The sequence below is a fragment of the Carassius auratus genome, chromosome 29 (genome assembly GCF_003368295.1).
Source record: "Carassius auratus strain Wakin chromosome 29, ASM336829v1, whole genome shotgun sequence".
Lineage (NCBI taxonomy): Eukaryota > Metazoa > Chordata > Actinopteri > Cypriniformes > Cyprinidae > Carassius > Carassius auratus.
In genome coordinates, this window is record NC_039271.1 from 2491145 (window position 1) to 2517668 (window position 26524).

General features: G+C 38.7%; 1 pseudogene; it reads right to left on the reverse strand.

The window, feature by feature from the left end:
* The window catches only part of LOC113047842 (plexin-A4-like), a 184668-nt pseudogene that overhangs the window by 145884 nt on the left and 12260 nt on the right, over window positions 1-26524 (reverse strand).

Here is a 26524-nt window from a genome sequence, read left to right on the forward strand (position 1 = left end):
GTTTAAGAACATCTTGAAAACTCACTCGCACACAGAGTTAATTGAACATCTCCTGCGCATGGATCAGATCAAACCAAATTGATTAAACTGAACAGTAGTATCTTTTGAGCTTGGTATGGTAGCCTGTTCACAGATTAACACACTTAACACATTACAAGACATTACGGAGTACAAACAAGACTAAAGATATTGAGGTTCTAAGCTTGTTTGGACAGGACGTAGTCCTTATGCAACTGGCTAACGTGACCGGCAGGAGTGATTATGGTGGTGATTTATAGGAAATTACTCTTCCACTGATGATTTATGGCTTGCAGTTGCTCATGCAAGGAACTAAACCTAATCATCCATTTCCAACATGACGAATGATCTCTATGTAAAATCATTCATAATTATTAACTCCTTAGAGGCATAGTTCACCCAAAAGAATATGGAACTTATTTCATCTTGTTTTTTTGTGTAAATAAAGGAAATTTTGACAAATGTCTCAGAAAGTAAGTCGATGGATCAAATGTTGTTGGGAACGATATGAAGCTAAGTAAAGGATGAGTTAATCTAATTTCAGGTCATTTTTTGCACAGTTAGATTACAAGTGCAAAATATTGCATGAAAGAAATTGTTGCATAATGCATACTATTTCACATACATTATTTAATTTAGAACATATCTACAGATTTTGCAGTAAAAAAAACTTTGTCACACAACTGCTTCTGATGGTTTCATGACAGTTTGATTCTCTGGAAGAGTTCAGAGGCTGTTAAGAAAGAGAGATGGTTCTAGCAGACATTTGTTCATTAGTTCAGAGAGGCTCTGGTATCCGAAGCTGCCGTTTGAAGGCGGCCCTCTCCTTTAGGGCATTTGGGTGGTTTTATGGCAGTCTTAATGGTCTGGTTACAGCTGTTTATAAGAAGAGGTCTGGTTCATAATGTTTAAATAGGACTTTTAATAAAATACTAGAGGCTTCTGGACTTTCAGAGGGTGGACCCAGACATGCTTATTCTGTTGGGAGGAGAGAAAGAAAATGTGGTGTTTGGAGGACTGATTTGAGAGAGTGTGAATATATACACCCAGATGAGTACACCCATATTCCAGCATTGGGTAGTATTGCAATAAAGGCAGTGGTCCTATTAATTCAATTTTTAGTAGCACGACAGTCAGCCATCTCTGAAATAGCACTGCATTTCCAACAAGAATATTGTAGCATGCAATAGTGGAAAAGGCAATAATCAAACATGTCAAAATAAACCTATAAATAAGCCACTTTAATTTCAGTGCAACATCCTTAAAGGGATAGTTCAACCAAAAAGGAAAAGTTCCGTCATCATTTACTCAGTCAAGTTGTTACAAACCTGTATGAGTTAGATTTTTCAAAAAAATTGTTAAACAAACACGTGATGGTAGCCATTGACTTCCATATTTTTTAGTTTTCCCATACTATTGAAGTTAATGGCTGCTGTCCACTGTTTGGTTACTGTTCGGTTCTTCAAAATATCTTATTTTCTGTTCAACAAAATGAACTCATACAGGTTCAAAACAACTTGAGAGCGAGTGAACTAGTTTTGGTGAACTATCCCTTTAACACTGCCACATCCACACACCCCACAATGCAAAATTCATACACAAATGCAAAAAATAAGCTCTTCCACAGATACTATGCAGCCCGGCTAAAATAGACATGGTAATCTAAGCCCTGCATATCTTTAACTAGCGCTGAATGTTAGATCGGAGCCCGTATACTCCATTACTTTAGTATGATTACAGCGCTCTGGCATTCGCTTCACCTCAGGATGAATAACCCTGAATGAGCATACTCAGGAATATTCTCTTTCCCTCACTCGCTCTCTCATTCTTTTGGTGTCTCTGTCAGCTTAGATTTCTCACGTCCTTTCAGAAAATATCCAAGAATTTCACAAATCTGGAACTGTACATGATATATGCTGAATTTAAAACAGAGAAAATTAAAACATTTTGCACTCAAAATTTCCTACAAGAAAACACTTGAGCATGACTTATTTGTACTTACAAGACAGAAAACCGGCGTAATAATAATAAAGACAAGACCATAATGAATAACACAATGACTACAAGTCCCATGATCCATCTACACACTGTGTGTAATCAGTGATGTAACAGAAGAAGCCATGTGCAATGTCACCCCAATGAGCTGCAAAAATGCTTTATCAATTATAGAAGACACAGAGCAGAGGTAGACCAAACAGAGCTCCACTATAAATAGACGCATATCAAATGCATGACATGTCATGGCTATTTTAGACCCCGTGTGTTCAAACTGTAGTTCAGACCTACTTCCCTCCTTCTCTCTTTCTCTCTCTCTCTCTCTCACTGATAAAGGTCTAATAGACATTCTTTTGCCAGGATCAGATTCTACACAGGTACACAAACATGGACGTGAATGCTTAGCCAATGCATTGCAAGAGTGAGATGGCATATGATGCTTTCAGAAGTTTTATATACTGTATATGCAAATGCAATAAATTGATTAAAAATAACAGTACTGTGGTTACTAGGCCTATATATATGCCTATATATATATATATATATATATATACATATATATATATATATATATATATATATATATATATGTCTAATAAATGCTTTTGAGGCTTTCTAAAGAATGGTTAAGAGTAATTTAGTTTGTAAATATCACTTTTCAATTCAATTTATACAAAGAAATGAGCTCTGCAGTGATTAAATACTCATTTGGTTATCTCCAAAGCTCACTTGAATTTGTTCAAGATAATTAGACGTGACACTACGATGTCATGGCAGCTTTAAAAAGGTTTTTTTCTGGAGGTCACTTCGTTCCTTTCTTTTCTGAGGCTTTAGGTGAATAACAAGCCTAGCAGTAGAGGCTGTTGTGTGCGTATCTGACCCCAGACACACTAACAGGCCAGCATGTTGTCAGCGGTCTGGATCTCTGACCACTCCCAGGTCATTATTGCGCCGCACTTCTCATTTGCCATATGTAGGCTTTACCCACAAAACAACCACAGCAAAGGGTTCCAGCTCTGCCTCAGAAGTCAGAACAGACCAACTGCAGCTAAACTTGCCTCAAAATCTGCACAAACAAGTCATTAAAACTAAAACAATCATATGAGAGCGAGAGCGACAGACAGGAGGGGCTGTACCAACATGTTATGGTGCGGACACTCAAACCACGGCAGCCTCAGGAAAACAAAAGACAACCATTTTGAGATATACTACTATATTTTTTTACATTTCTTAAAAATAACAGCAATCCTAACTTTACCAGGCACCCTGAAATATTAAGATATTACTTTATTATGATGGTGTCCAGAAGTTGGTCCAATAATAGAAGTCTGTTGTCTGATCTCAGGCAGTCTGATAGATGTGAATAGCGTTCAATCACTAGATTGTCGCATGAGAGGAAATGGTTCTTTTTTCTCCAATAAGTGAAGCTATTGCAACATTCCACAACACACGGCAAGCGGAAAAAAAAAGCTGGATGCCATAGCAACCTTCCTTATAGATTCATAAGCATGGGAAGAAGTCTAAGTTTTGCTGTCATCAGACATATTCAGGGCACACAAATATTGAAGTGTCTCTTACAAATGAGTTGTGAACTTTCACACTGGGTGTTTCTCTATAGGGCTGCTCGGTTTCTCTGCAGAAAGGCCCGATTCCAAACCACAGTATTTTCCTTTGGGGTTTGGCATAAGCAGCTGCAGAGAGAGCAGAACTGTTGTATACAAGGACACGCACACACTCAACATGCTCATATTCACATATGCACTCAGACACACACACACACAGTTTCCCCAGATCTAAAGCACGCTGTCCTGCAGCATATTTCATCATTAAGTTTCAACACTTAATCCTTTGCTCCAGTGACTCCAGCTCTCTCTCATCATTTCAATAATCTGCATCCGTGGTGAGTGTCCAATCAAACACACACATGCACAACTGCTAACCAACCCACCAGTTTTGGGCACACAAAATAAGAATGGGGCACAGTGGTCAACCAGTCGACTAGTCACCCAACAACAAACAATTTTATATTTAACAATTGATTACCTTTTTATATATTTATAATAATTAATTAACTCATATTATTATTACTATAATTGTGATTATTTTTAACTCTTCATCCATTAATTTATTAAAATGTAATATTTTTAGATGTCTGTCAGTTTTGAACATTTGTAGAACGGCATGTCTAAAAAATTGTCTGTTCACTCGCGTGCATAAATCAATAAAACAGAAGCACAGGGAGAATAAGCAGAAGGGGAGCATACAAGAGTCTTGTCTATAGGATAATGTGACCTTTTCCCCACCACCATCTACCATTCACAGACAAATTGAAGCCTTTTCCACCAGCCATCACCATCGACAACCGGCAATCTGAGCCGTCATCCTGAAATAACCCTTCTTCACTGCCTGAACAATTTTACAGTGTCTGAATCACGCCCTTTGAACTGTGCATCTCCTCAGTGGGCCGAAGAATTCACTTCAGTGCACACCTCATGGCTAAATGCACAGAACCTCATCAGATAACGCACACACTTTGACCCATCTACACACAAGCACACACTTTCCCCTCAGTCCTTCACACAGGGCTCTGTCAGCCAGACTTCCTGTGCCAGGTCTGTTCAAGGTTAGCTGCTCATTGTATTGAGTGAGTGGCTGAGGTTCTGTCAGCGGCGAGTAGGCCTACTGGATGCATTATCACCTCAGCGGGGAGCTTATCCGGCCCTCCTGGTCTGCGTGTACTACGCCTGTGAAGCGGTCCGCCGCAAATGCTTCAGGCAAAAGGATTAGAAGCCTGTAAACATCACCGCTGGCTCGACACGGATGCGCTGATCGCAATTAATAGGTTTAATTTCACCCTTTTTGACTTAGCTACCGGCCAAAGGAGAGGATTGAGGCCTTGGCCATATGTCCTATTTATTATACGTAAAGACTCAAAGGCATCATGAGGGTTTTTGAAAGGATAATGTAGATGCCAATGAGAAGAACTAAAGGGATTGGAGAGCTTTAAGCCAACGTATAAAATCAAATGTGGTGGCCATGTTACTGACTGAAGTCCTGCAAGTTATTAACAATTGGAAAACGGCAATCATTAAAAAGAGAGAGAGAGAGAGAGAGACATATGGGAGAGGGTAATAGACATAGGTGGTTGGATGGATAGATTGGGGGATGAATAAAGAACAAGAGAGCAAGAGGGGACAGAGAGGTTCCAAAGTCCCAAAACCCCATCTGGTCTGGGGGTCCGCTGCAGTGCCAGGGGTGCTGAACAACTGCTGCAGCAAATGCAGCTTTTCTTGTTTTCAGTTCTGTGATTATAATGCTGATGGCCGTGTGCATGTGTGAGCACGTTATAAAAATGTGTCTGTGTGATATTCTCTGGAGGGTTTAAAAGTTGTTTACTGCTTCTCTCTGGGGTTTGGCTACAGCTCTGTCTTTTAACGCAGTGAGACACAGAATATTCTGCCATTGCACCTCCTCTTGGAGTCAATCACACAGAGAACGCTAACTATAGTTGGAGAACCATGGCCATGCTAAATGCTGTAAGCTTTGGATTATCCCATACAAATGTAAAATAAATACCAGGTGGGGATTCTGCTGTCATGTTCGACTTAAGTAATCCTAATACCAACATTTACATTCAGAAAATACTGCATTAAATGAAAACAATCAACAATCACAACAACACAAACACAAACATCACAGAGAGACATCACAGAACTTTTTATGTAGTTGTTCTCCAATATGACGTCTCAACGGGTCTACATTATCTAATGTTTTTGGTTTTATTTTTCATTGAGCTGTACTATTGAAACAAGCCACTTAAAGACCCCGGTGAAGGCACCTGATGAGCAGTTTTCCTTTTCTAAGCATATGCTGATGTATTTCCAATCTAAACTTCCTTGAAAATTCCTTTTTCAATAGCCAATAAGCTTAATCTGCTACTTGATAGTCAGTTGCAGGTTTTAGAGGATGAAAGGTTCTTGGGACTGGACACGAATCCTTGCTCCAATTTCCCAGAATAAAAAGACGGTAAATTTATAAATTGCTTAATGGGTTTAGTCAACATTTTGGAGTTCATTAACATGTAAATGCCAAAATCAAAACTCTCATTTTGATTTTATGGAGTCTTTTTTCCACCAAGTTCCCGTACGGCTATCTCATAAACGATTAGAGTTGCTCCGGATGATATTTACTTTTCTTGATGAGCTCGTCTTTAACTAGTAAACAATTTACTGAGTGTGACGTGCTGGCGGACTATAAATTACCATGCAAAAAGAACGGTAATAAACTAATTTTCATTGATTAATGACTGCCAGTGCAAACTATTTTCTTGTTTTGTCTAAAAGGCAACCGTGACATCATCTGCTGTTTTCCCGCAGAGATCTACAATCACCGAAATGGCAACTAAAAGGTTTCTGTGTGTGTGTGTGTGTGTGTGTGTGTGTGTGTGTGTGTGTGTGTGTGTGTGCATGGCTATGTTTGTCCATCTGCCTGAAAGAGAACGTCACTGTGTTGTCTGTCTGTTCTCTGGAGATTCGTTTGGCTGCACACTTCTGTTCATATCCTCAATTTGCTGTCTGTCATATCATCAATTATAGTCTCAAGGATTTTTTTTTAACTGCCCTCAGAAAACATCCTTATGGCCCCATCTCCAGATGCATTAGTCTCAATAGTATATTTTTAATGGAGTTTCAAAAAGAGGCATATTTAATTAGGTGGCTAAAGGCCCATTCACAACAAGGATGATAACTATAAAGACAACTATAAAGTTTTAAAAATCATTCTAACTCTATGAGAATGGAGAAGTCAACACCACTTACATGCACTCATAATAAACAGAACATTAACATGAATTGGTGTGGGCACTAATCTAGCTATCGCTAAAGTTATCTTTATTGGTGTGAACAGGCTGCAAAGTTCCAGAAAAATGTTTACATAGCCGAAATGGCTGCTCTCCTTCCATCTTCTTTCTTTTTTGGGAGAGGACTTATCTGTTATGCCATGGATTTTCATCCACAGCCAGAACCAAGTACAAAACACACCACCACAATAACAAGAATGCGTCAAATTGGAATCCTGCCTTTTGGCAAAGATTTGCCTGTCTGTAACATCAACACCCTGTAGGTTTAGCACTTGAGAAAAAGAGAAATATGATACTCTCATTCTCTCTCTCCCTCTCTGTCCGTCTTTCCCTCCCTCGCTGACGTTCTCTCTCTCTCTCTGTTTTAATGTTATTTTCTGCTCTGTGCAGTGTCTGGCTGGCCCTTGGATTCGTCTCAGACACGGCTCCTCTGAGGCACAGTCAGAGAAGAGGGTACCGGGCTGAAAGCCCCTGCACCGCATCATCCAATTACCCCCGACAGACTCTGCCTGTGCAGGGATTCCCATGGCCCTCTCTGGCTACGTCGCTTACCAACCGTTCCACTCTACATGCGTCAGACACAACGGCAGAACATTTCAGAGCAAGACCACGATGCAAAACTCGCTGGATCTAACGTTCTTACAGAGTTGAACACACTCAGATCATCTCATCTGTCTTAAAATGCCCAATGTCAACAATTCCTACACAAGACCTGATAGACCTCTGAGGCTTTTTAGAAATGCACAGCAACTATGCAATCCTTTAATCAGTCAACTCGGTGGTTTCTCACTCTCCTTCAAAAGGAACATGTGTCCTACCTTTTTCAGACGACCCCCTTTGGTCCCCACAAAAGCCAGAGAGTGGTTCTTGTACACGTAGGCGATAACTGATGTCATTTTGTCATTGGATTCGGAGAAGAGTGGAATTCCGCGCACCATCTCTGAGACGCCGAGTGGGGCGTTCATATCCAGACCACAGAAGTTGTCATCGATGGTGAGGAGCTAGAAAAGAGAACGATAAATAAGGTTTAATTCATCTAGAGCAGAGTAGATCTAACACTAGTCAACTAACTGGTTATAAAATGACAAGTTGAGTCATTTCTAGTTTAAAGAAATGTGATGAAGATTAGCAAGGACATGGAAATTGTTACAACTGTTATGAACAAAGCTGTTTCAGTTTGACTAGATTCTGATGCAACACAACATTACCAGACAATTTGCAAGGCATTTTCACAGCAAATACATCATTGTCACTATTCCAGCCAGTCATATCTAAAATGGGGTTGTGAGGTTTATCTGATTTAAGACCAAGTGCATTTATCATTTCAGGTGGAGAAGCATCTTAAAAAACATCTTTTAAATATGGCATTTCAGGTGATGCAGTGCGGCAGTGGGAAAGTTGCCAGTGTCAGCCAGAACGGAGTGATTTACAGCTTCTGATAAAGAAATAATAATTTGGTAATGCTTCCATATTTCAGTCTGCTACAAGAGCTTTGGAAACAACAGCATCCATTGAAACAGCTGCACAGACGTCAGGACAAAATGTCAAACAAATTCGAAAGCATGATTAATGATGCCCAGGGCTTTGACTCATTGAGGGCATGAAACCATAACACTTCTCAAGCGCTGCCAAATATGATACGCTCACAGCATACTTCAATTCATTCACGAGTGTCTCCTCAGGCTCTGATAAGGCCAGCTCAGAAAAAAGTTTGAATGTTAATTTAAACAGATTTTTTTTTATTAATATTATTGATTCATTTAAAATCTTTATCTTTCAGAATAAAATAATAATAATAAATAACAATAATAATTTTGTATATTAAATGTTCTTTTATTCTGTAAATTGTCAGAAAAATTTTATCAGCAGTACACATAAATTTCATATATGGCATAATAGGCAAAATATCTGCTAGGGGAGAAACACTAGGGGGAGAGAAAAAAAAGATACTATGAAAACCTCCAGTGTTTGTGTGTCATCTATAGTAGTTTGACATACATGATGATATCAGGCACTTTAAAAGGTCTAATTTCATTCTGAAAGCGTGAGCCATAACTGTCCATTATTAAGCAGCCTAACAGGTGTCTCAAGCCGCTTTACAAGCATTAATATTTCAGATTTTAATGGCATATACTCTCAACTGGATCATGAAATACAAGACAGCTTGAGCTGTGCTTTGCCCTCAGGCATCAACCCACAGCAAAGTCCCCAGTGATGAAGTAGGCAAAGGGCAATCCTGAGAGATTCCCAGGTTGTAAGAGGAAGCAGCTGGATGTACATTATCACTCACAGACTCTTTGTGCATGTACTGATATAATGTACATACTCCCTTGATGGGAGTTCAGTTATATCTGAAGTGGCATTTATCTTAATAACAATGGCTCCCAGCTAATGTTGTTTGAAAATCCAATGAAGGCCAAGGGACAGAACTGTGGCGGAGCAGCAGATTGGACAAACCACTGAGAGACGCGATCAATCAAGTGACCGGATGGGTCTTTACATGCAATATAGCAAATGTCTGTTTGCCAGTGGTCAGAAGATACAAGACCATTCATTAAGCAAATGGAAGACAGGGGCTTTCTCTCTAAAATGGCGGTTTATGTGTAATCGTCCAAATCGATAGCGAGCACCGCACTCAATTCTCAGTTCACTCAATACAAGCCGGAATGAAGAATAAATAAAGAAATGAAGGAGAGAGTGGAGAGGGGGAGAGAACAGGGAAATGTTCAGCATTGTATATATATATTTTCCCCTCCCTCTCCGCAGTTGTCTGACCTTTAGAAATGTTCTACTGTCAGCCAAAGTCTGCGTTCTGCTCGGCTCGCCAATGCCAGCCCAGAGTAATGGTGCTCATTTCTAGTGCACGGCTCTTGTTAGAAAGCCGCAGCCACAAGAAAGATCTGTTTTCTGCAGTGTTAGTCTTTCTGCAGATGTCTCTTGTCCATATTGAGGGCCATGAATCATTGCGGGATGTTGAGGCAGCAGCAACCTGCTTCTATGTGCACACCTGCTTACACATGCAAATAAAAATAACACTCGACCGCAATCACAGCCTCCAGCACCCGTCATCCTGCTTACACGGGTCAAAATGTGTAAAGCCCCTACGCAGCACTGTGGTAGCAACAGCTACAAAGACTTGCCACCTTTGAGGTTAAGACTGAAAAAGAAAACGGTGCTAAGAATAAACACAATGACAGTCACAGTTGTGACACAGACTAATGCCTTTTGGCACTGCGGATATTTTATCAGAAAGCCCAGGCCTTCGCGTGGCAGGGCGCATATGCCTGTGACACAGATTGGGGGAAGGGAGCATGTGTTTCGACGTCTTCTCATTGGCATATGCCACGATATTTCTGGCAAGGTGAACAACATGCCAATCAGACCCTATGTGTTGCAATCTAATGAAATAGGCTTCCTGTCTGTCAACCTTTCAGGAAGCAGACACGTTTTCATTACCTAGCCACATAAACATGACATTTCCTCCTGACATAAATAACATCTCTCAACGCCCCATGCACGAGAGAGGGCGCCATCCCTGCCACCCTCCTCTACTTCTTTGCACTCTCCGTTTCTCCGCCTTTTATGCTTTCATAAATGCACAGCACAGAGCAGACGAGGGGGGGGGGGGATGATTTGTCGAACGCAACTAAAAGCTTCTGGATCAGCGCAGGCGTCGTCTTTTCATTTGAACTGGTTCCAGAGAACGGGGAAGCAGAGTCCGGTCATTCGGACAGCTCGCTGCCTGGCTACGTCCTGCAACACAAAGGCAGCTCTCTTTCCTTGCGCCGGCATCTCTGTGTCCATGGATAGTAAGACAACAAGTCAAATCCAAGGAGTTTTTTTTTTAAGAAGCTTTTTTCCCCAAGTCTTTTTGTCCAGTAGGAGCACATAGAAGACTAACCTTGAAGAGCATCTGGCTCAAGAAGTAAAAGGAACTCTGGGGCACGAACTACACACTTTTTAGTTCAAAACACCTTTTGTATTCCTGTCTGTTCACTGGGAGGGCACAAAACATTTTATTTGCGCTATTAACAGATCGCAGTTTGATTAAAATGCACAGTTTATGCAAATAAACCCTGATCAGTGCTGCGAGTGTACATCATTCAGATGATGAATCGGCTCTTCAAGAGCTAATTCTGCACAGTCATATAATTACCCTTTCAGAGTCTTTCCTTTTCATGCTCAAGTAACATCTCACGCAGGGATTGTTGTTAGCAACAAAGACATTATTTCCCACAAATCTCAGCTCTATGTTCGACGTAATTATATCAACACTCAATCAGCTCGGAGCACGCCAATCCATGTGCTTGTACAATCCTGCGGCATTTAAGAGATTGTTTTTTGGTGTGTCCGTTACGCGTTTGATTGGGAGCATTCTCCACTCGCTCTGACTTAATGGTTTCTATCAGGGTTGAATGACTGATAGACAATCATGCTGACTGTCTACAGAGATGAACCATTCAGGAGAAGAGCATAATGGCACTCTATTAGGGATGCACAAAACCTCATATTTTCAAATTCCACTATTTTTATAATTGGGCTGATTTCGGGTTAATTTGGTCCAACATGGCTTATGTTTAAAACACAGGGGTGGCCAGCTCTGGTCTTCAAGGTCTACTTTGTTTCAGAGTTTAGCTCACCTGCCTGTAACTTTCTAGTAAGACCATGAATAGCTTGTTCAGGTGGTTTATATATATATATATATATATATTTTTTTTTAAGGGTTGGAGTTAAGCTCTGCAGGACAGTGGACCTTGAGGAGCAGAGTTGCCCACCCCTGAGCCTGACAGAGCACAAGAGAATGGAGCATGGGTTGAGATACATTTTAAACTTGGACTATTAACTTGACAAGTAGGAAGACATGATGTATTGCTTAATACAGCATATAGATTTTTTTTGTTTAGCAGTATATAGGGGATAATACATTTTTGCATGCTCATTTCTCCTAAAAACAGTTATAATTTAAAAAAGTTAAATGTAATCTTTAGCAAATCACAAAATGAATATCCATTTTCATACTGTACATTAGAATCTTTTATTAAAAATGCAGATGTGAGATGAGAGAGGAGCCAAAACAAAGTTGATAATTTAATTTTTTTTCTTATTTTTAATCATAAAAATGGACTAACAGCTAAAGCACTACCACTAAATATGTATTTATTGCTTTGGTACTTGATAAAAAAAATAAAAATAAAAAAATCATAGACTCTGAGGTGTTTTTTGGGCTGGGCCCTCGAGATGTTTTGACATGTCCCAAAATGTCTGTTTATTTCAGTCAATTATAACATTTTAACGGCTCAAGTCTGATTACACTGTTATCACCCATCCCTACACTCCCATGCCATCCTTTTTCCACACCGCTCTTTTGAATTAAAGGCCTCATTATCTCTGTTTCCATCCTGCTGTGGCCTCTACCCAGTGCTGACTTTACCAGAGAACTGAAAAACATGAAAAGATATGAGTGATGAATATCGCATAACTATCTGCAAGTAATGACACCTAATGACTTAATGACTGTGAACCCTTTCGGTACAAAAGAGATTCTGCAAGCTTCCGCTTCCATAGAAAAGACCTCCATTTGAAAGCACTTTGTCTGTATTATTTGATCAAACATCGGCCTTTTCTGGGCACTATCACTACTCCCAACTGAATCTGCAAGCTTCAAAGAAATTGTCAAAAGACATCAAAATGAGAGTTAAAAGATACAAAAATCAAACCCCGAAATCCTGTCTTATAGCACTATGTTAGCGTACATACAGTTGAGTCCAACATCTAAATGCAGCCACAGGACAGGATTTTCACAGATCTGTGATGATATCTAAAAAGCAGGCGAGTTGTGATATTAAAAAATCTTCTGCAAGACCTACTGGGGGTACTGTAAATGCTCAATTGACAAAAAAAAAAAAAAAAGCTCAATGACATACATCAAATGCATACATCAATCTTTGTGGATCAATGAAACCCCTTGGATTTGAAATGTTAGCACTTATGAAGAAAGAGGTTGTGTTTGCATTGGTGTGCTCTTAAGCCATTTTTTGAGGTCATGTGTTGGATGGATATGAAAAATTCATGCATTTATGCATGCTGAAGGCAGGTTTATGCTGCACATAGTGTTTTCCGAGATCCCAACCTTCAGAAGCAACACTAAGGCAATCCAGCTCGCCACTTGAAAGTGTTTGTAGCTGTGCTTGTGTACACATTCCCATATGTCAAGATGGCTTTACATGCATGTGTAGAACTACATAAAGTTTAGAATGGCTCCAATGAATGAAGAAAAGATGGCAAAATTAGCATACCGCTCGAAAAATATCCAACAAGTTGTGGAGCACATAACCTTTTCACACCTACGTGTAAAGTGAGTTTAGTCTGATTGGGAGATAATGATTTTATGATGGATCATGACCTTTGCTGCAGTACTTCCAATGGGAGATGTAATTACTGGGGCCAATAAACCTGGAGATCGACTTTAATGAATGGAAATGCACTACACAGTGCAAGTGACTGATTAAAACCATGTCACACCATCCAATAAAGTGGTTCTCCCAGAAAGCATCACAAGAGAGGAACTTGGCGAGGAACTGGAGCCATGTTCATGAAAAATAAAAAGCTCTCAGGAGGAAAAAACTATTTCAGACTGATAAACTAGCATGTTGTCGAATTTACAGGTGCACTCATTATTTTTACCTACGTTTCACACATGAAAAAAAAAATCAAAGCAAAAACCAAGCAGCTTGCTGTTGGCCAACGGAGTGAATTTGCATAAAATTTTAACATAATGTGAAATCTGCAAAGGAAAAGGTTTATCCCTTATGCAAAATTCTATATCATGCAGATTGTGAACAGTACATTTTTAGAATGGCAGCATTATCTGAAAACATTTGCTTGTCAGTATAAGTCCCAAAAAACTGCAAGATCAACACAGTAATAACAAAGTGCACCTTTAATGGAAAAAAATAAGTATGTATAGCAGTTAAAAACTAACGAGAACTGACAGCCACTTCGATAGTATGATATATAAAAAAAAAGATCTGTCTAGGAGGGTGAAAAGCGCTAATTATTTGGCAATAATATGTAATGAGCATGCAGAGAGACTGACAGCTGTAAGGGAACAGCCTATATACGGATTTTAATTACTTATAATTTAGATGATTATTAAAAATAATGAGACCAATTTTAATTTAAAATGTTCTTATCTGTCTGATCGCAATGTCTCCATCAGCAAGCTGAGGTTGAGAAAAACGCATAAATTAACAAAAAATATATAAATATATTCCTATCACTGTGTGTCACCCTTGGTTGCCTCAATACACCACTTTAGGAGACAAGAAGGGTGAATTTACTATGCCAGACTCATTTTCACACCATTTCTTTTTCTGACAAATGGAACACAGGGCGCTGGCAGAATAGATTTTGCATCAAGTCAGAGGTCAACAAAGAATGATCTCAAGCAGGGGTCTGCAACCTTTTCGACATGACGTGCCATCCAAAATGGGACACAAGACACAATATGAATATGAATTAACTCCTTGTAAATAATAGTTAAAATATTTGGCCTTGATATAACAAATGGAATAATTAACTTGTTTTTGTTAGAAATAAAACATGGCAGTCAATGATGTTCCAGTCAAAAAATAATAATAAATAATTAATAACAATCAACCCCATACATTAAAAAAAAAAAAAAAAAAAAAAAAAAAATACATTAAAATGCCTTTTGTTGTCCAGGTTTAAACACTTATCTGTCTGTGCCCAAAAGGCACATGTAAAGGGAACCAAAGCTACAATAGTCTTGAGCTAGTCTTGAGCTACAGATCTCTGCCTCTGCATTCAGATTCCCCTTTGGTGTGTCTGATCTTTAAATAGCAGCACACAGCTGTCAGTTGTAACCCTGTGGGAGTAAAGCTGTGAGTGTGACTTATCGAACCCTGGATTTGGGATTAAGAGAACATGGGCCTGTCTTCAAATCTCAGGAATGCAAATGTATTGGGCAAATTATATCTTTTTTTTCAACCGTTCGGGTGGGGTTTATATTCTCATGTTATATATATATATTAATAATAATAATAATAAATATTACATAAATAAGTAGAAAAATGGGGGGGGGGGGGCAAAGGAGGCACCATATGGGCATGGAACATAATTAAGAGCTCATATCACATGTAATGGAACATATTTCGAAGGAGCACAGTCTCTTCTTAATGAGGGTGACAGAATGACCACTGTGTGTGACATGCACACCTCTGTGTATGTGCGTGAGAGATGACTTCATTATCGCCATCTAAAAAGATGATGTCTAAGTCTTTTTTAATGAACTGATGAAGATGGCTACTCTGTCTCACATGGTGAAATGCACACCCTTTCTTTTGTGAGTGTGTGTCTGTGTACGTGTCATGTTTGACATTAACACTGCCCCTTCATGCAGTTGGACTGCCCTAATGAGCAGTAGGGCTGCTCGTCGGTTTATTAATCGGGAAAACACACACCATGAGAGAAGAGAGCAACAGAGAGCTAGAAAGAGCTGGCAGAGTACAGAGTACTGCTGCTGCCTCTGCAAATACATTTCTGACACATACACACACCACATTTACCATGGTAACCTTAGCTACTAGTTATTTCTAGAGTAAAACTATGGTAATGTGACATAATCCATCTATGTATATTAAAAAAAGAGAGACAGAAAAAGCTGCTTACGGAGGACAAATCTTAAGTTAAAGACAGACGGATAGTGCTACAGAACAAAGGTGTCTTCAGGATGTGTTGTACAGTTTTGTGTAAACTTGACATGCTCATCTTAAACATCCGATGCATCACATCACAGACATCCCTCTTGTACATTTATGTAAAAAAACCACATAAAATAGTTATGGAATTCATGCCAAATGTTCTTATTGTTGGGTCTCAGCAACATTACATCATAGTTCATATATTTTTCTATATTATTTTTGATATACATCTAAAAAATAAAAGCTTTTCTTCTATTTCATCTGTCTGCACATGATACATCACGATGACTGTGAGTAAAGACCTGAATTTTGGACAGAACTAGAGATATATCTCATATGAGCCAGGCTTACATTATGCTATGATTTTCACAGCATAATATCCTTATCGTTTGCAGAGGGCACAGAGAGGATATTAAGATATACATCACTTTCATATCTTCACAGGACCTGCATTACTATCATGTCATAATGTTTGCAGAGGGCTGTATATTGAGAGAATGTTATCTTCACATTCATGAAGTAGGGCTTGCTTGATCTCACTGCGCTTCTCTGCTTACTTAATTAGACTTTCATATCAGGAAAACCAAAAAGCTACTGAGTCGCTACCAGGTATTTTTTCATTTTTTCTATCTTTCTTGCTTCATGGGTTTGTCTTGAGAAGCTTGTATACGTTCGGTGCCCTCAGTAAATTATGACGTGTAATATTCCAGCAATATTCTAACTCTGCAGCAGTGAGTTTTTCATGCATTATTGAAAACACAAACCCATCTGAGACCAACAACTGCAATTCTTGTAAAATCATCCGAGTGTTATTAGCAAAACATCCATCTCCCCCACTAAGATAGCAGGTTCATGTGCCATTTTCTCACTCCTGTCATTGCCTACGTTTTATCTTGTCAACACAGTCCCATTGAGCACAGATTCCACAGCCCAAGATCATTTAATTTCAGTCACAGAAAAGCCTGAAAGATTTGTCATTCTTTTTTGCCCTGGGACACTTTCAAATATATTTGTGGGTGTTTTACAGAAACACGTGTCTGAATTTATCAGTCAATGAGCGTGTCCTTTTATTCATAGGTGAGTCAGCGCAATCGTGCCCTTGTTCCTTCTGCCTGTGGGTGTTTGGAAGCTGCTTCATACCTAATGTAGTCTGCTCACTGTGAAAGACAACATGAAACAGCATTCACAATGCATTCAACTTTCATAATGTACCGTGTTTTCAGGTGGCACAAAATATTCTGTGGCAAGTAAATATAGGATGAGGCTCAGTTCTATCCATCAGGAATAGTACCACACAAAAAAAAATGGAAACTGTTACGATGTAATTGAAAGTTATTTTGCTCCTCAACCATAGTCTTGGTTAAATCTCCAGACATGACAGCTCATTATATGGAGCAAGTCAGAACATTTTAAGCATAAATATTATAACTATTACGCATTATAAAAGCAAATACACAACTGCATAAATATCAAAAAGTATTACAAATAAATATGTTATAAATATAAAACACTGATATGGATATTATTGGTTATCAGGCATGACATTTAACAAAACCATTTTAATTTGTCAATATTAATATTATACATTTTTGTCTAAATAAATTAATAATAAACAAAGAAATTAAAAATAAATTCCATGAGTGAATTTGGACATCACATTATAAATTTACAACAACAAAAAATTAAGTTTAAGATTTTATAAAAATTTTAATAAATTGGATTTTGATCAAATATCAATAGCTAAATTAAAAATATATATATATAAAAAAGAATATATATATATATATATATATATATATATATATATATATATATATATATATATATATATATATATATATATATATATATATATATATATATATATATATATATATACATATATATATATAAATATATATAATGTGTATCCCCAATTTTGATGAAATACAGTGTTCTTCAGAATAACAGACCATGGATATTTATTAAAGTAAACAGGAGAAATGTTAATTTTATGTTGTCTTTATTAAGCCTGTGTATTCATGTGTTTGTGTATTTCTGTGTTTATATTTGTGTGTGAGATCTAACAGCTCCCGGAGAAGATCATTTAAACAGTAACAAAGCATTTATCAATCACAGATATAATGTGTTTGAGCTCACTTGTTTTTTTCTTCTTCCCCAATCAAACAGTTGCCTGGATTTTAAATGAGGAGCTAGTAGCCATAGTTACCGGAGGAGGAGACGCAGGCCATCCATCTCTCTCTCTTCACTGTGACGCTCTCTCTTTAATTTATGCTGCAGTGGCCATACTGCAGCACATGCAAAAATGGCACCATTCCTCAACATAACTCCCTTCCTTCCTCACTAGCCGTACACTTATCACGACAGCAATCTCTCACAGTCTGTTTCACATTTATTCTTGTGTGTGAGTGCCTTCAAGTGTGTGTGTCAATTTCACTTCCACCTCAGTTCACACACAGATCCTCTCCACATCAGGAAAAACTTGACAAAAATTGCACCCTTTATGCAGAAACCCTCATGTTACCTCATTTACAAACTTAAAAAAGATACAGAGGCAGTACATGGAACAGTAATGGTAAAATCATATGATGACATATACAATCGTGTTCATATGGTATTTAACTGATACTCCAAGGTACTTCAAAGGAATAGTTTGTGTTATTACCACGGAATCTTTCTTATAAATGCCTGAACAGCTCATTCTATTGCTGTAGTAGCTGACCGGACTCAATTCAACCAGTACTGATGTTTCTGAAAGGAGCAAGAATTTGTTGGGTCTGGTGCGGAGCGGTATGTGAGGTAATAATTTGTTTACTCCCTAGCTGGAATTCAATAAAGTGTTATTATAATAATAGTTTGATTCTTTGAGTAAAGCGGTTTCAAATTTTTACAGCTGGGATGTGTTGTATCAAAAGGGTCAAGAAAAACTGAACCCCCACTGAGAATTCTAGCTAAGAAGAGATGTTTTATACAAGTGACAAACATTTTAACCTTATTTTGTGGAACAGAAGAAAAAAAACTACTGGAACAAATTAGTTATTTTACTTGGAACCGGCCATAAGTTGGTAACCAAAATATAAGCAATTATATAATCACTGCTGTGAGAATTAAAGAGAAATATGGGTAAAAAAAAAAAAAGTTATATTCAAAAAAACATTATACAGATATAGTGATCAGATCTAGTGCAAGATAAAATATCATTATCCTTCTTTAAATATTGGTATCACAATTCAGACTGAAATTGGAAAGACAAATAATCCAATTCATTTAACCCAAACATCCACACTTTAAGATACAAGATTTATGCTTTCAAAACAGTCCGTTTCCAGGGAACCATTAAAAATGTCACTTTATTTCGATACCTTGTCCGGTGTTGTCAAAAGACTTGTTAGAAGCACAGTCAGTGGTAACTGATCAAAAGTGGTATTGTATTGCTGGGGACTACCTCATACATGTGCCTTTATCAGACCAAAATTAGCTCTAGCTTTGGTAAAAACTTGAATGGTCTCATTTAAAAAAAACTTTGTAAAGAATTTGATGACTAGCTCTGAATGTAATAGCGGTGTTCACATCAATCATCGTCAGTCATAGAGTGTTATTATAGTTACTGTCACAAGTAGAATTTTTCTGCTAATGGCAGGTAAGTAGGGGTGTGCTGAATGTACTCACTGCGCTGCTGCATGAGATGTCTTTAACTTTGAGCCAGGCAAGATCCAGAGTTCCCTCTCCTTTATAGCATGACTGCAGCCGGTCTTTGATTCTTTCATTAATTTTTTTCAGAGTGAACACGCATAGAGCCGACTCCTGAGATGACTCCTTGGGCCTCCTTTTCTGTCCTTTAGAGAACACAGCATAAAGAATGTCATCATCCGGTCCTATGCCCAGCGAACGTGCCAGAATGGTACCTGCCTTAGACAGGTAGGCCGCCTGCAAGAGGCGATACTCAACCCCACTCTTAACACAGCCTAGAGGAACCTCAACGTATGAATTAAACGCAGTGTCATCCTTGCAAAGTCGCACTAGTTTGGAAGTGTACACCTGTTCACGCCCAGCTGCGGATGACCCAGTAGTTGGGCCTCCTCCCATTTCAGGTTGTAATGTGAGAAAATACACAAAATTTCCACTGCTAAATCCATATATGTAATAGATATCAAAGTCTGGTACCACCGTGAATGTATCCGATGGGATTTTAATCATGGAGGCAACAAATTCATCATGGAAGACGTAGGCGAACATCCCATCCTCCTCAGAGTTATGGGTGAGCTTACGACTGGATATCGTCGGGAAGTACTCAGGCCTTCCATCGACAGCTGTAGCCACGAACAGCTTATCAGGTGAAGCGTCGCCGTAAGACACAATGACCCCAAAAACGGAGCCACTCTCATTGACGCCAGAGAGGTAGTGCTCTTTTTTATGGAAGGGCTCTCCAAGCTTAAAGAGATCGTCCAGACGAAGGAGTTTGCAAATACCCTGGTACAAGCTCCCGCAAGCTAACAGCCGGTTCTCACGGTAGTCCATAAGCAGCATCTTATTGACGTTGTTGGTTAACGCGAGTGGTTCGCTACAAGGCTGCACTATACGTGGCGGGTAGCAGTTCCGGTTATCCTCATCTGGACCGGTCTGATGTGACACCTGTACATCCAACTCAGGTGAGAGTTTGTAAATGCGGTTCACAGCCCCAAGGTACACATTCCCATTTCTGTGGTCCACCGCAAGATGGTTTTAAGGTCCATTCAGGGTTTTCCACCTGGAATGTGCTGTATTCCTTATGTACTCTGGATGCCACTGAAGGCTGTTGTGGCCTCGTAGCCACGAGGGAAACCAGCAGGACAATGATGGAGCAAGAAAAATTGAGACAGTTCCATTTCCTGTTGTGGGAAGCCATTGCCCTGTTGCCTTACGGGAAAAGTGTCTCTGTCCACTTCTTGTTACCTGTGCTCTGTATCAGTATTTAGGCTTCTCATGGAGTTGGGGACATTCTGTACCTGCACAGACAGAAAGAACAGAAATTTTTGTTAACATTAAAGATATTAGCATTAGCTTCGACAGCAATGAAACTGCATACCACAATTCACTGTATCCTCCACAAAAGATTCTCAGAGAAGGAGAAAGGAAGACAAATTATTAAAACCATATGACAGTTTTCCTGCCATTTTAAAAGCACATGAGTAATTAGAAAGAGAAAGACAGGTGGAAAAGGGCACTCTAGGGGCTCGCACAGTTGGCATGAATGGATGCCATTCTCAATGGGATAATGCATTTGCCCCAGGAGCGAACAGTTAGGATGGGCACAATTTCGCTGCCTGTGCCCCACCTCACAGCCGGACCTCTGGCCCTCTAATTGACTTTCCTCTCAGTATGCAATTTGCATGCTTTGCCAATTTTCTTCCATCTTTCCAGTGCAGTTCACCTACTGACGCAGCTGAAGGAGTGGCTGAGCTCACAGTCATGCCTGCAATGTCTTAGTAGTGTTGGACCACAGGGCCAATTAGAAAGAATTGCTAATGGCTGCACAACAAACAAGGGACAGAAAACAATAGTTTGCTTATTATACTTAAGTAAAATATGTAACTTTTGACTCTTTATTCTGTATTGTCGAGCAGTACAAATGCTAAAAGTTTGAACAATGCACTACAGAGTCTTGTATATAAACCGTATTTTTAGCTGTAGATCAAGTAGATTAGTAGTGGTATGCTAAGCTGGCTGAGGTTCAAAGTAGATGTGACAATCACTGCCTGCCTAGCTGTTGAAGTGGGCATTAAGAAGTTATACAGAGTGAAGGGTAAGGACTCCACAGTAATGATTAGCCATTGAAACAGAAAGCATAGACGCACTAGGTGAGGAGTATTAGCACATTCAGAGGCATAGGGGAGTAATGAGGAATTCGGTACACTCTCCATTCTGGATGAGAACAGTCCTGCTGCAGCGGTGTTCGCATGTATGGAAGAGAATGGTTGGAAATAGTAATGTGTGTAATTCTGAGCAGTGGGGGATAATGTTCTCATATAGAAAAGTCTAGCAAAGAACCACTTCAAAACACTATAGCAGGTATCATTTAATAGCAATTACATTTAAAGTGGGACAAAATAGAGATGTGAGCAGATGAAAAAAGAAACAGGCATGAGGAAATGTTGGTCTTGTAAAGGTGGTCTTGTATTTCGAAACAAATTATGACCCCTTGACTCCTTAAAGGGTTCAAATAATAGCCAAAAGATTAAATCAACATCCTTCCCATAAAACAATCACACGCAGAAGCTCTAAACTATATGGAGAGAAGAGGGGAAATATGGGATCAGGACTACATATACAACTACATCTTCCACTCGAATACCATGGCTCAAAGGACCAGTAGCATATTTACTAACCATTAGGATATGGTTCCAACAACTCAAAAAAATTAAGATATCAAATTATCGTAAAATAATAAACAGCTTGGTTTTATAAAAGCCTTTATCTGTGCATGGTTAGATGTTAAGAGCAAGTATCCATGCCAATCCATGGTGGTAAAATATTTAAAAGCGCATCTAGCACTGTGCTTTAGGGTCAGCAAATCTGTAAGGTCATCCAAAAGCAGGGGTTTATAATTCTAGCATCTTCCCATAGGTTGCTTTAGGAGATTGCCAGTTGGACTGGATACAGCATTCCCAATATCTTGAACAAGAAACATGAGTTGACCTCCAGACCGACCAACAGTCTAGCAAGTTGCCAAATGACAACCAGTTCTTCTGCTGGAAAGCTTGCAGCACACACACACACATATATACATGGACTGGAGACCACATGCAGAGCAGAAACATCAAAGAGTGCTAATAAATTTGTGTTTAATACCACAACACAAGCAACATCTCTGGGAATCTGAGGAAACGGCACATTTAGGGTTTAAGCTGTGTGTGTGTCCACTTGATAAATAATTGGACATTCATGCTTCTCATTCCAATTCTTTCTAGAATACAACTGCGACATTGAAGTCTCACTTGATTCATTTTTTTCGTGCTTCCAGAAAACCAGTAAAAATAATCAGAGTAACACAATTACACGATTCTTGTTATTGCTGGGAGTCAGTTGCATAAATGCATTTTTGAAAGCCCCTGAAGACTGGACTACAGAACTGGAAAGAAATTTGTGCTAAAGAAAACAAAAAGACAGTATTGATTTCAGTCCATTCTGAACTAAATGAAACAAAACGGTCAACATTTCAAATTGTGGTGAAAAGATTTCTTAAGCATTATTATGAGAGCATTTGCATGCATATGTTGCCTTCAAAAATCTCAGATTGAATCTGCTGTATCAAGCCGGTCTCATCCATGGCCTTGTGGCTAAAATGTCCAGCAATTGCCAAGTGCCATACGCTCCACACTGGGCTTCAGGATGGCAAACTGAGTTGACACCAGGCTGCTTAAATCCTGGATTCAAGTTGAGTGGGTTGGTGCTGGCAGTGGTAGACTCTCTATTTTCATGTAACTTTTTTGCATTTCAAGCTAAACTTCAGGCCATCTGAGTGTCAAATGAGGTCAGGTGAAGGTCTAAGAGGCCTGCTGGCGGCATTTATTGACAACGGTCCAAAAAAAAGGCAACAAATAAGCAACTAAATTCACCTAAGACCAGACTGTTTGACTGGAGCCTTTCCAGCCTTTGCAAACACTCAACCTTGAATTTCATCAGATGTGTGTGGGAGGGGATGGGGGGCCAAGGGCATCTGAAGAATCTCAAATTTATCCTCCCTGATCTAAGAGCATTGTCTCAGAACAGTGCAATTCAACTTTGATTGCAGCACGTTACAAAATCTCATACTACTTGACACCCACACAGGCAAACTCACGCATACACACAGAAGCTTACGCACACATCCTCCTGTTCCACTTTCATTAGCATAGCCTGCGCTCCTCATCCCTCTATGGACAGATGGAGGGATTCATCCCTGATGTGGGTATGAAGGAAAGGGGACAGAAGGACGCTGCGAAGAAAAGGAGTTATGTTTACAAACGAGCAGATACAGATAAGGGTTTTTAATTATCTACAGCCCTCCCAGAGGATGAAGGGGCAATGCCCACCAAAATCTGATGGGACTAGAGAATGCTCAAAAGGGAGACAGCAACAGAAAGGTCACACTCAACACAAATAATCTGTAATCACTCACTCTTCAGTGTCCATTAAAAGCAACTAGAACAATCATAATTAATTTAAATGAAGGGCAGACAAATCTAGAATAACCACTACATGAATACCATGGCCAAAAAGAACTCAAAATAAGAATCTTATATAGATAGATATGATAAAAAAAAACAAGAATTGTGCAATAAAGGAAATTCATTTGTAACTTTTTGTGTATACTCATTGTTGGTCAATTAATCAAACTCAAAATACAAGTGCAAGGAGGCAAAGAGAGGAATTTGTTAACCTAACTATACAAAAGCGTAGAAGATTAAAATACTTGTCTTTTTTTTGCAGAACATGAAAATTTCCACACTTACAAACTATACCGCCACCTACAATGTTAGAGTGTCAAACAATTACAGCCAATGGATTACTTGCAGTATAATCAGATACCTGGTATTAAAGGTGCAACCATATTAGCAAGATCATAAATCCAAAAAAAATGTATACGGTCCTTTGTCAATGGTGCAGAGATGTAGGCTATAAAGCATTTATCTCACAGATTCCCACTCCAAGTGTGAACACATCCTAACATATCAACTATTTCATAGTTATAGTCAATTCTAGTATATTGCAACATCCATATATACAATTATTTTTCAGATTTTATTGATTAATTAGAATTGAATGTTTCATAACGATTATATTTTTTTTATATAAATTGAGGAATCACGATTTTGAATATCAATATTACCAAACATTAGAAGTAGACACTTTGTCAATATGCCAATGTTAACAGTCAAGAGAAAAGAAGGATCCAGCCGCATGTCAGCGCACGAGATTAACTGAAGGACCAGAAGAAGAATATATCACTAGGTGCCCTTCACACAGAATGCTCTTTTGTGTTGACAAAGATGTGACACGGGCTGTGGAATAGGGGAAAACGCAAGAAGATTGAACTCATACCTTTAGTCTTTCTGAATTTGAATTACCATGACTTCTGAGATTTTTTTTTAAAGCATTTTCCTTATATTATTTCTGAACATATATTTATAAGACAAGTTTGTACAAGATGTAATTTTAGTTCATGCAACTTTATTTGCAAAGATATTTAACAAGTGATTGGTTTATAATTTTACATCATGTTGACAACTTCCTGAGTGGTGCAACCGAAATATAATTATTTTTAACCAAGAATGTTAATTAAAAAGTTACTTGAATCATCTTTTAGTAGCATTTGAAAGTTGAATTGTTAAAAAAAAAAAAATTATTCGACAATCAGTCAAGCATTCTGAAATATATATATTTTTACCATATCGTCCAGCCCTCCATCAAATTAAACCGCAGAACACCAAAAACATAAATACAACACTATATTTTTTTTATGTAAATTAATGACCAAATAGTAGTGTCTCCTTTCTGTGATGCTACTGGAAACTTTTCATGCGAAAGTCAAAGTGACATTAGCACTAGTGCATTGAACTGTCAATTTAATTATATTATTGTACTTGTCATGAACTGATGTGTGTTTGATGTCTGATGTTATTTACAGAATTAAATCAAAACTTCAGCTCTCCCTGAATCGTGGCATTTCAAATCAATGGATTGAGACCAAACGCTGGTCAGACAAATCCAGTGGATCTGAGAGACATGTTGACATCTGCCTGTCCTTGCTCTCTCTCCCATTTCCTTCTTTCTATTTCCTGCCTCGCTCTGATCAGAGGGACTGTAATCCTCCACAGCTGCTCTCGGTTCAAACAGACTCTGTCAGACACTTTCCATCCATCTTCCTCTCCCTCACTCACACATACACAAATCACTTCCCTTCTCTTTTGCACACAAATAAATTTTTCTACATTCTCACACCTTTATCAAAAGAGTCAGGGTCTTCCTCTAAGATGAAAACGTGTTTGTCAGAAGTGCTTTCTGCCTTGAGGCGGCACGTGTCTCCTGTAGACCATAAAAAGATACTGTGGCCTGTTGTACTGGCTAACCTACACTTCACACAGACACACATGGAAATGATGAACAATCAGATAAAGATGCACCCTCAATCATGCATAAAATCACATAAACATACCTTCACTTTCCCACTTGGTCCACCTGCTCTATGTCTGTGCTGATACCCAGGATCATGGGCGTTGACTGCACTGAATGTTATCTCTTCAGATAAAGATTTTGTTTTGATACTGTTAAGAGGTCTATTGAAGAGCTACTGATCTTCATTGTCAGTATCCTGTTAGACTCCAAGCTGCTTCCTGTTGCTGTTTGCCATGCCCAGCTCACCACATAAACAAATGTCTTATTTGTCACTCATTACTATAAATGAATTAGGTCAATTAGGTCAATTAACCAATGTCTCAGGAAGACACAAAGTAGTTTGCAATGTTCAAGACCTGGTTATGATTGGATGGGTAAGTGATATTTACATTTAAGTGACAGCTCATCCAAAAATGACTATTCGTTCATCATTTACCAACCTTAGTGTCGTTGCAAAACTGTATTGATTTCTTCTGCAGAACACAGGAAAAAAAAAACTTTGAGTGTGAATAAATGAAGACAGGATTTTCATTTTTGGAAGAACTAGGCCTATCCATTTTAACAAGGATTGAAACCATTACTGTACGTGTCATTTCAGAGGCTTTAAATCTTCCTTTTCTTCATTAGACATTAATCCAGATTACAAAAGACGAGCAAGCAGCCCAAAAGTAGACACAGATTATCAAATACATACAACTGTGTAAAAATACACTTATGTGAGACGAAACAAGCCTGTCTGACATCAGAGTTAAACACTTAATTCCTTAAGGTTTCTGTGAATCATCAAAGCTGGACC